Below are 11,933 nucleotides of genomic sequence, written 5' to 3' on the forward strand. Positions count from 1 at the left end.
GTATTATAGAGAAAAGCCATTATAGTGAGAGGGTATAGTAGTGTAAACGACCGGAATTACGACAGAGGGTTCAAAAACTACTATAGGTAGGCAGTGGTTGCCGACCTCTCATATTGTTCAAAACTTATGTATTCATATGATTTTGGCAATAATATGAGTAAATTAAATAATATACATATGAAAATGATTAATTATTATATGTATAAGGGAAAAAATGCTGAAAATATCCCACATTCTCTTAGTATTATAGAGAAAAGCCATTATAGTGAGAGGGTATAGTAGTGTAAACGACCGGAATTACGACAGAGGGTTCAAAAACTACTATAGGTAGGCAGTGGTTGCCGACCTCTCATATTGTTCAAAACTTATGTATTCATATGATTTTGGCAATAATATGAGTAAATTAAATAATATACATATGAAAATGATTAATTATTATATGTATAAGGGAAAAAATGCTGAAAATATCCCACATTCTCTTAGTATTATAGAGAAAAGCCATTATAGTGAGAGGGTATAGTAGTGTAAACGACCGGAATTACGACAGAGGGTTCAAAAACTACTATAGGTAGGCAGTGGTTGCCGACCTCTCATATTGTTCAAAACTTATGTATTCATATGATTTTGGCAATAATATGAGTAAATTAAATAATATACATATGAAAATGATTAATTATTATATGTATAAGGGAAAAAATAATCATATTATATATGAATAATGGAAAAAAAATGAAATGTTCCTATAATCTCTTAATATATAAGAGAATAGCCCGTATGTTGGGTGGCAAACGGAATTGAAAATACCCGCTTTGAGGACAGCGGGTTCAAAAACTACTATAGGTAGGCAGTGGTTGCCGACCTCCCGCATTATTCGAAATATTTATTTCGGATTATGTTTATATTGGTTACATACAATAAAGTATATTATTATCCGTACAAATTTGTTTCTCAGTTCTATAGAACACGGGACTTGGCTCCGCGGATAATAGGAATATACGCTTTATAGATAATATCGTTGAAACAAAAGTCAAGTTTCTATTATATATAGAATAACAAATCGTTTCCATATATTATCGTTAATTTTTGGAGGCAGGCAAATATTAATTTATTACCTGCCGTATAGTTGGATTATTATATCGTTACGGTATAATACAAATATGGATTCTTATGAAAGAAATATAAAATTATATATTAAATGTGGAAATATTATCATATGCGCTTGGTTTTACCAGAGATATATATGAAAAGAGATAAATTTTAAATTTATCTTCAAAATGCAAATGATTTAACTTAATATTTATATTGGTTAAACAAAAATTGTACATGTGTGGATACAATAATTATGTATGTTGGAAATAAAATGATATTTTATAATGAAATATGTATGTATAAAAAGATAAAATTATAGAAATATATATATTACAATAATTAGATGAAATTCTTGTTATATTGGTAAAACAAGTATAAATTAAAAATGAAAATATGGATTACGAATGCTATATAAAAATGGCCGTAATCGAATGGATTTTTTACTTATATATTTAAAATTTTACCCAAAGGCGAAATATTGAATTTTATTCAATATAATAAAAATCATGGAATTATATAAAGTGAAAAATCTATATATCTATATATCTATTATATTGCTTATTTCGATTCAAAATATATGAATGGAATATGAAGGAAAAACATTATTCTGGTTGATCCTGCCAGTAGTTATATGCTTGTCTCAAAGATTAAGCCATGCATGTCTAAGTACACACGAATTAAAAGTGAAACCGCAAAAGGCTCATTATATCAGTTATGGTTCCTTAGATCGTTAACAGTTACTTGGATAACTGTGGTAATTCTAGAGCTAATACATGCAATTAAAACATGAACCTTATGGGACATGTGCTTTTATTAGGCTAAAACCAAGCGATCGCAAGATCGTTATATTGGTTGAACTCTAGATAACATGCAGATCGTATGGTCTTGTACCGACGACAGATCTTTCAAATGTCTGCCCTATCAACTTTTGATGGTAGTATCTAGGACTACCATGGTTGCAACGGGTAACGGGGAATCAGGGTTCGATTCCGGAGAGGGAGCCTGAGAAACGGCTACCACATCTAAGGAAGGCAGCAGGCGCGTAAATTACCCACTCCCAGCTCGGGGAGGTAGTGACGAAAAATAACAATACAGGACTCATATCCGAGGCCCTGTAATTGGAATGAGTACACTTTAAATCCTTTAACAAGGACCAATTGGAGGGCAAGTCTGGTGCCAGCAGCCGCGGTAATTCCAGCTCCAATAGCGTATATTAAAGTTGTTGCGGTTAAAACGTTCGTAGTTGAACTTGTGCTTCATACGGGTAGTACAACTTACAATTGTGGTTAGTACTATACCTTTATGTATGTAAGCGTATTACCGGTGGAGTTCTTATATGTGATTAAATACTTGTATTTTTTCATATGTTCCTCCTATTTAAAAACCTGCACTAGTGCTCTTAAACGAGTGTTATTGTGGGCCGGTACTATTACTTTGAACAAATTAGAGTGCTTAAAGCAGGCTTCAAATGCCTGAATATTCTGTGCATGGGATAATGAAATAAGACCTCTGTTCTGCTTTCATTGGTTTTCAGATCAAGAGGTAATGATTAATAGAAGCAGTTTGGGGGCATTAGTATTACGACGCGAGAGGTGAAATTCTTGGACCGTCGTAAGACTAACTTAAGCGAAAGCATTTGCCAAAGATGTTTTCATTAATCAAGAACGAAAGTTAGAGGTTCGAAGGCGATCAGATACCGCCCTAGTTCTAACCATAAACGATGCCAGCTAGCAATTGGGTGTAGCTACTTTTATGGCTCTCTCAGTCGCTTCCCGGGAAACCAAAGCTTTTGGGCTCCGGGGGAAGTATGGTTGCAAAGCTGAAACTTAAAGGAATTGACGGAAGGGCACCACCAGGAGTGGAGCCTGCGGCTTAATTTGACTCAACACGGGAAAACTTACCAGGTCCGAACATAAGTGTGTAAGACAGATTGATAGCTCTTTCTCGAATCTATGGGTGGTGGTGCATGGCCGTTCTTAGTTCGTGGAGTGATTTGTCTGGTTAATTCCGATAACGAACGAGACTCAAATATATTAAATAGATATCTTCAGGATTATGGTGCTGAAGCTTATGTAGCCTTCATTCATGGTGGCAGTAAAATGTTTATTGTGTTTGAATGTGTTTATGTAAGTGGAGCCGTACCTGTTGGTTTGTCCCATTATAAGGACACTAGCTTCTTAAATGGACAAATTGCGTCTAGCAATAATGAGATTGAGCAATAACAGGTCTGTGATGCCCTTAGATGTCCTGGGCTGCACGCGCGCTACAATGAAAGTATCAACGTGTATTTCCTAGACCGAGAGGTCCGGGTAAACCGCTGAACCACTTTCATGCTTGGGATTGTGAACTGAAACTGTTCACATGAACTTGGAATTCCCAGTAAGTGTGAGTCATTAACTCGCATTGATTACGTCCCTGCCCTTTGTACACACCGCCCGTCGCTACTACCGATTGAATTATTTAGTGAGGTCTCCGGACGTGATCACTGTGACGCCTTGCGTGTTACGGTTGTTTCGCAAAAGTTGACCGAACTTGATTATTTAGAGGAAGTAAAAGTCGTAACAAGGTTTCCGTAGGTGAACCTGCGGAAGGATCATTATTGTATAATATCCTTATCGTTAATAAACATTTGTTATAATACAAATAAATACAATTTACCAAAATAAAAATATTACAAAATGATTCCACGGAATCAAAAGTTAAAGTCAAAATAAAATGAAGATGGCTTTTATTTTATATGTGGGGCTTGGCAACCTCATAAAAAGACTTTAACATTATTAATGTTGTTGTGCGTATTTGTGGCAGTACCTACTACAACAATGGCGTTTCCTATAAAAACAAATTCTCGAAAATGGAAATCGAAGAAACTGAACAAAATTTGAAAGTAGAAGTCGAATTAAAATTAAAATAATTTTGAATGTGGTATTCAAAATAAGTGTGTGTGTATATGGACCATAATATACACGCGTTGCGAATATGTATTGTTCATCTATGTTATGAGCATACGTTGGCTAATGCAACAACCTAAAATATACAATGTTTGTACCTGTCATCCATCAGGTTAATGTTTTATATAAATTTTGCAGTATGTGTCACCCAAAATAGCAAACCATAACCAGATTTTTATGATACATAATGCTTATATGAAACTAAGACATATCGCAACATTTATTTTTAGGTATAAAAATAAATTTATTGAAGGAATTGATATATGCCAGTAAAATGGTGTATTTTTAATTTCTTTCAATAAAAACAATATTGATATTATATAAAAATGAATTATAAAACTCTAAGCGGTGGATCACTCGGCTCATGGGTCGATGAAGAACGCAGCAAACTGTGCGTCATCGTGTGAACTGCAGGACACATGAACATCGACATTTTGAACGCATATCGCAGTCCATGCTGTTATGTACTTTAATTAATTTTATAGTGCTGCTTGGACTACATATGGTTGAGGGTTGTAAGACTATGCTAATTAAGTTGTTTATAAATTTTTTATAAGCATATGGTATATTATTGGATTAAATAATGATTTTATTCATAATATTAAAAAAGAAATGAAAAACATTATCTCACATTTGAATGTGAAAAACGAAGAGAAATATTTTCTTTTTCAATCAAATAATACTGAGAAATGTCTAGCATAAAAAATTGAAATATTTTTCATCTAGAATTGTCTCTTATTAATGATTCGGAAAAAGAAAAATCTTGGTTTTGTTATTATTCTTCGTTGGTTCGTTAAATGGATAAAAAATAACTTTGCTTACAAGAACTATTGGAACTATTTATAACGAATTTAATTGATTGTTTTATCATTTATAAATAAAGAATTTATGGCAAAATATAGTTATATATACAACCTCAACTCATATGGGACTACCCCCTGAATTTAAGCATATTAATTAGGGGAGGAAAAGAAACTAACAAGGATTTTCTTAGTAGCGGCGAGCGAAAAGAAAACAGTTCAGCACTAAGTCACTTTGTCTATATGGCAAATGTGAGATGCAGTGTATGGAGCGTCAATATTCTAGTATGAGAAATTAATGATTTAAGTCCTTCTTAAATGAGGCCATTTACCCATAGAGGGTGCCAGGCCCGTATAACGTTAATGATTACTAGATGATGTTTCCAAAGAGTCGTGTTGCTTGATAGTGCAGCACTAAGTGGGTGGTAAACTCCATCTAAAACTAAATATAACCATGAGACCGATAGTAAACAAGTACCGTGAGGGAAAGTTGAAAAGAACTCTGAATAGAGAGTTAAACAGTACGTGAAACTGCTTAGAGGTTAAGCCCGATGAACCTGAATATCCGTTATGGAAAATTCATCATTAAAATTGTAATATTTAAATAATATTATTAAGAATAATGTGCATTTTTTCCATATAAGGACATTGTAATCTATTAGCATATCCCAAATTTATCATAAAATATAACTTATAGTTTATTCCAATTAAATTGCTTGCATTTTAACACAGAATAAATGTTATTAATTTGATAAAGTGCTGATAGATTTATATTATTACAGAGCGTTAATTTTTCGGAATTATATAATGGCATAATTATCATTGATTTTTGTGTTTATTATATGCTCTTGTATGATTAACAATGCGAAAGATTCAGGATACCTTCGGGACCCGTCTTGAAACACGGACCAAGGAGTCTAACATATGTGCAAGTTATTGGGATGTAAACCTAATAGCGTAATTAACTTGACTAATAATGGGATTAGTTTTTTAGCTATTTATAGCTAATTAACACAATCCCGGGGCGTTCTATATAGTTATGTATAATGTATATTTATATTATTTATGCCTCTAACTGGAACGTACCTTGAGCATATATGCTGTGACCCGAAAGATGGTGAACTATACTTGATCAGGTTGAAGTCAGGGGAAACCCTGATGGAAGACCGAAACAGTTCTGACGTGCAAATCGATTGTCAGAATTGAGTATAGGGGCGAAAGACCAATCGAACCATCTAGTAGCTGGTTCCTTCCGAAGTTTCCCTCAGGATAGCTGGTGCATTTTAATATTATATAAAATAATCTTATCTGGTAAAGCGAATGATTAGAGGCCTTAGGGTCGAAACGATCTTAACCTATTCTCAAACTTTAAATGGGTAAGAACCTTAACTTTCTTGATATGAAGTTCAAGGTTATGATATAATGTGCCCAGTGGGCCACTTTTGGTAAGCAGAACTGGCGCTGTGGATGAACCAAACGTAATGTTACGGTGCCCAAATTAACAACTCATGCAGATACCATGAAAGGCGTTGGTTGCTTAAAACAGCAGGACGGTGATCATGGAAGTCGAAATCCGCTAAGGAGTGTGTAACAACTCACCTGCCGAAGCAACTAGCCCTTAAAATGGATGGCGCTTAAGTTGTATACCTATACATTACCGCTAAAGTAGATGATTTATATTACTTGTGATATAAATTTTGAAACTTTAGTGAGTAGGAAGGTACAATGGTATGCGTAGAAGTGTTTGGCGTAAGCCTGCATGGAGCTGCCATTGGTACAGATCTTGGTGGTAGTAGCAAATAATCGAATGAGACCTTGGAGGACTGAAGTGGAGAAGGGTTTCGTGTGAACAGTGGTTGATCACGAGTTAGTCGGTCCTAAGTTCAAGGCGAAAGCCGAAAATTTTCAAGTAAAACAAAAATGCCTAACTATATAAACAAAGCGAATATAATACACTTGAATAATTTTGAACGAAAGGGAATACGGTTCCAATTCCGTAACCTGTTGAGTATCCGTTTGTTATTAAATATGGGCCTCGTGCTCATCCTGGCAACAGGAACGACCATAAAGAAGCCGTCGAGAGATATCGGAAGAGTTTTCTTTTCTGTTTTATAGCCGTACTACCATGGAAGTCTTTCGCAGAGAGATATGGTAGATGGGCTAGAAGAGCATGACATATACTGTTGTGTCGATATTTTCTCCTCGGACCTTGAAAATTTATGGTGGGGACACGCAAACTTCTCAACAGGCCGTACCAATATCCGCAGCTGGTCTCCAAGGTGAAGAGTCTCTAGTCGATAGAATAATGTAGGTAAGGGAAGTCGGCAAATTAGATCCGTAACTTCGGGATAAGGATTGGCTCTGAAGATTGAGATAGTCGGGCTTGATTGGGAAACAATAACATGGTTTATGTGCTCGTTCTGGGTAAATAGAGTTTCTAGCATTTATGTTAGTTACTTGTTCCCCGGATAGTTTAGTTACGTAGCCAATTGTGGAACTTTCTTGCTAAAATTTTTAAGAATACTATTTGGGTTAAACCAATTAGTTCTTATCAATTATAACGATTATCAATTAACAATCAATTCAGAACTGGCACGGACTTGGGGAATCCGACTGTCTAATTAAAACAAAGCATTGTGATGGCCCTAGCGGGTGTTGACACAATGTGATTTCTGCCCAGTGCTCTGAATGTCAAAGTGAAGAAATTCAAGTAAGCGCGGGTCAACGGCGGGAGTAACTATGACTCTCTATCGCATGCATCTATATATGACACCTTACGTGCTTATGGTGCGCCAAAGGGCTTCGTTGACTACGTACAGAATACGTACGAGGGTGGCGGTACCAGTCTCAATGGGGACGGTTGGAGTTCAGAGGAATTCGTCCCTGCTAGAGGAGTGAAGCAGGGTGACCCTTTGTCTCCTATTCTATTTAACTTGGTAATGGACAGGTTACTTAGAAACCTACCCAGCGAAATTGGTGCCAGAGTCGGAAATGCCATTACTAACGCGGCCGCGTTTGCAGATGATTTGGTACTATTTGCTGAAACTCGAATGGGACTTCAAGTATTGTTGGACAGAACGTTGGATTTTCTATCTCTCGTCGGCCTCAACTTAATGCCGACAAATGTTTTACCGTTGGCATTAAGGGCCAGCCGAAACAGAAGTGTACCGTGCTAGAGGCACAGAGCTTTTACGTAGGCTCAAGAGAGATTCCATCATTGAAGCGAACGGACGAGTGGAAGTACTTAGGCATCAACTTCACTGCAACTGGGAGGGTTCGATGCAATCCGGCCGAGGACATTGGTCCAAAGCTACAAAGATTGACAAAGGCCCCCCTCAAACCACAACAGAGGATGTTCGCCCTAAGGACTGTCCTTATCCCACAGCTCTATCACAAGTTAGCCCTTGGGAGTGTGGCGATAGGCGTCCTACGAAAAACTGACAAACTAATACGATACTATGTGCGAAGATGGCTAAATCTTCCGCTGGATGTGCCGATAGCATTCATTCACGCAGCCCCAAAAAGTGGAGGTCTCGGAATTCCATCACTTAGATGGGTAGCTCCAATGTTAAGGCTAAGACGTTTGAGTAACATTAAATGGCCTCACCTCACGCAAAACGAGGTAGCCAGCTCTTTCCTCGAAGCCGAAAAACAACGGGCCCGAGATAGATTATTTGCAGAACAACATGAATTGTTATCGCGTCCGGCAATAGAAAAATATTGGGCGAACAAATTGTACCTCTCAGTTGATGGCAGCGGACTCCGTGAAGCGGGCCATTGGGGACCGCAACACGGGTGGGTTAATCAACCCACGCGTTTACTAACAGGAAAGGAATATATAGACGGTATTCGTCTGCGGATAAATGCCCTACCCACGAAGTCTCGTACTACAAGGGAAGGCACGAATTGGAACGACAGTGTCGTGCAGGATGTGACGCTCCCGAAACAACAAACCATATAATGCAAAAATGTTACCGATCGCATGGGAGGCGCGTAGCTAGACACAACTGCGTAGTAAATCGAATCAAGCGGGGACTTGAGGAGAGAGGCTGCGCGGTCATTGTTGAACCAAGTCTGCAGTGCGAATCCGGCCTTAATAAACCGGACCTGGTGGCACTACGACAAAATCACATTGATGTGATCGACATACAAATTGTGACAGACGGACACTCTATGGATGATGCGCACCAGCGCAAAATCAATAGATACGACAGACCGGACATACGAACTGAATTGCGTCGCAGATTCGAAGCCGCAGGTGACATTGAATTCCATTCTGCCACCCTGAACTGGAGGGGGATCTGGAGTGGTCAATCCGTTAAAAGATTGATAGCGAAGGGTCTCCTCAGCAAATATGATAGTCATATCATTAGCGTCCAGGTTATGAGAGGCAGTCTCGGTTGTTTTAAACAGTTCATGTACCTGAGCGGGTTTTCCCGAGATTGGACTTAGCTAAAACGTTTGGTTCAAAACATTTGCTTGCTGTCTTGGCATAACATCAATAAAGGCATAAACATCGCAAATAATGGTAATATATAAATGGCTATGAGGCGTTGCGGAACTTCGGTTCAGCAATGAATCGTGCATGCTAGGAAACTGAAGTGTTGACAGACCTAGTATCTTTCGATAGATTTCCATACCTCCGCGATCAAAAAAAAAAAAAAAATAGCCAAATGCCTCGTCATCTAATTAGTGACGCGCATGAATGGATTAACGAGATTCCTACTGTCCCTATCTACTATCTAGCGAAACCACAGCCAAGGGAACGGGCTTGGAATAATTAGCGGGGAAAGAAGACCCTTTTGAGCTTGACTCTAATCTGGCAGTGTAAGGAGACATAAGAGGTGTAGAATAAGTGGGAGATATTAGACCTCGGTTTGGTATCGTCAATGAAATACCACTACTCTTATTGTTTCCTTACTTACTTGATTAAATGGAACGTGTATCATTTCCTAGCCATTATACGGATATATTTATTATATCTTATGGTATTGGGTTTTGATGCAAGCTTCTTGATCAAAGTATCACGAGTTTTATATAATCGCAAACAAATTCTTTAATAAAACGATGCATTTATGTATTTTTGATTTGAAAATTTGGTATAACTCCAATTACTCAGGTATGATCCAATTCAAGGACATTGCCAGGTAGGGAGTTTGACTGGGGCGGTACATCTCTCAAATAATAACGGAGGTGTCCCAAGGCCAGCTCAGTGCGGACAGAAACCACACATAGAGCAAAAGGGCAAATGCTGACTTGATCTCGGTTTCAGTACACACAGGACAGCAAAAGCTCGGCCTATCGATCCTTTTGGTTTAAAGAGTTTTAACAAGGTGTCAGAAAAGTTACCATAGGGATAACTGGCTTTGGCGGCCAAGCGTTCATAGCGACCGTCGCTTTTGATCCTTCGATGTCGGCTCTTCCTATCATTGTGAAGCAAAATTCACCAAGCGTTGGATTGTTCACCCATGCAAGGAACGTGAGCTGGGTTTAGACCGTCGTGAGACAGGTTAGTTTTACCCTACTAATGACAAAACGTTGTTGCGACAGCATTCCTGGCGTAGTACGAGAGGAACCGCAGGTACGACCAATGGCACAATACTTGTTCGAGCGAACAGTGGTATGACGCTACGTCCGTTGGATTATGCCTGAACGCTCTAAGTCGTATCCGTGCTGGACTGCAATGATAAATAAGGGGCAATTTGCATTGTATGGCTTCTAAACATTAAAGTTTATAATTTATTTTATAAACGACAATGGATGTGATGCCAATGTAATTTGTAACATAGTAAATTAGGAGGATCTTCGATCACCTGATGCCGCGCTAGTTACATATAAAAGCATTATTTATACAATGACAAAGCCTAGAATCAATTGTAAACGACTTTGTAACAGGCAAGGTGTTGTAAGTGGTTGAGCAGCTGCCATACTGCGATCCACTGAAGCTTATCCTTTGCTGATATTCGATAAATAAATGATTTTCCTGTAGCCAAACAAACACCTCGTCATCAATTTAGTGACGCATATGATATTGTCCCTATCATATAATTTTGATATAAAGACTTTAAAGATTATATCAAGTTGCCAAATACCTCGATCAATTATGACGCAATGTATTGTCCTATCGTTAATTTTTATATAAGACTTTAAAGAATTCTATCACGTTGCCAATACCTCGTCATCAATTTAGTGACGCATATGATATTGTCCCTATCATATAATTAATATAAAGACTTTAATGAATTGTGTCAGTTGCCAAACACCTCGTCCATCAATTTATGCGATATGATATGTCCCTTAATTAATTTTGATAAAAACTTTAAAGAATTGTATCAATTGCCAATACCTCGTCATCAATTTAGTGACGCATATGATATTGTCTCTATCATTAATTAACTATAAAGACTTTACAATGAATTGTGTCAAGTTGCCAAACACCTCGTCATCAATTTAGTGACGCATATGATATTGTCCCTATCATATAATTTTTGATATAAAAACTTTAAAGAATTGTATCAAGTTGCCAAATACCTCGTCATCAATTTAGTGACGCATATGATATTGTCTATCATATAATTAATATAAAGACTTTAATGAATTGTGTCAAGTTGCCAAACACCTCGTCATCAATTTAGTGACGCATATGATATTGTCCCTATCATATAATTTTTGAATATAAACTTTAAAGAATTGTATCAAGTTGCCAAATGCGTCATCAATTTAGTGACGCATATGATATTGTCCTATCATATAATTAATATAAAGACTTTAATGAATTGTGTCAAGTTGCCAAACACCTCGTCATCAATTTAGTGACGCATATGATATTGTCCTATCATATAATTTTTATAAAAACTTTAAAGAATTGTATCAAGTTGCCAAATACCTCGTCATCAATTTAGTGACGCATATGATATTGTCCCTATCATATAATTAATATAAAGACTTTAATGAATTGTGTCAAGTTGCCAAACACCTCGTCATCAATTTAGTGACGCATATGATATTGTCCCTATCATATAATTTTTGATATAAAAACTTTAAAGAATTGTATCAAGTTGCCAAATACCTCGTCATCAATTTAGTGACGCAATAT

General features: G+C 37.1%; 2 non-coding genes and 1 pseudogene across 2 annotated transcripts; all 3 read left to right on the forward strand.

The window, feature by feature from the left end:
• The first annotated feature begins 1,693 nt into the window (after positions 1–1,693).
• LOC117149554 lies at positions 1,694–3,688 on the forward strand. Its single transcript, XR_004460376.1, has one exon. It is a non-coding gene; the product is annotated as a small subunit ribosomal RNA (ribosomal RNA).
• Positions 3,689–4,374: 686 nt separating this feature from the next.
• Positions 4,375–4,553, forward strand: LOC117149553. The gene has a single exon (XR_004460375.1). It is a non-coding gene; the product is annotated as a 5.8S ribosomal RNA (ribosomal RNA).
• Positions 4,554–4,948: 395 nt separating this feature from the next.
• LOC117149552 lies at positions 4,949–10,804 on the forward strand (annotated as a pseudogene).
• The last annotated feature ends 1,129 nt before the right edge of the window (positions 10,805–11,933 follow it).

The sequence above is a fragment of the Drosophila mauritiana genome, unplaced genomic scaffold, assembly GCF_004382145.1.
Source record: "Drosophila mauritiana strain mau12 unplaced genomic scaffold, ASM438214v1 U_243, whole genome shotgun sequence".
Taxonomy (NCBI): domain Eukaryota; kingdom Metazoa; phylum Arthropoda; class Insecta; order Diptera; family Drosophilidae; genus Drosophila; species Drosophila mauritiana.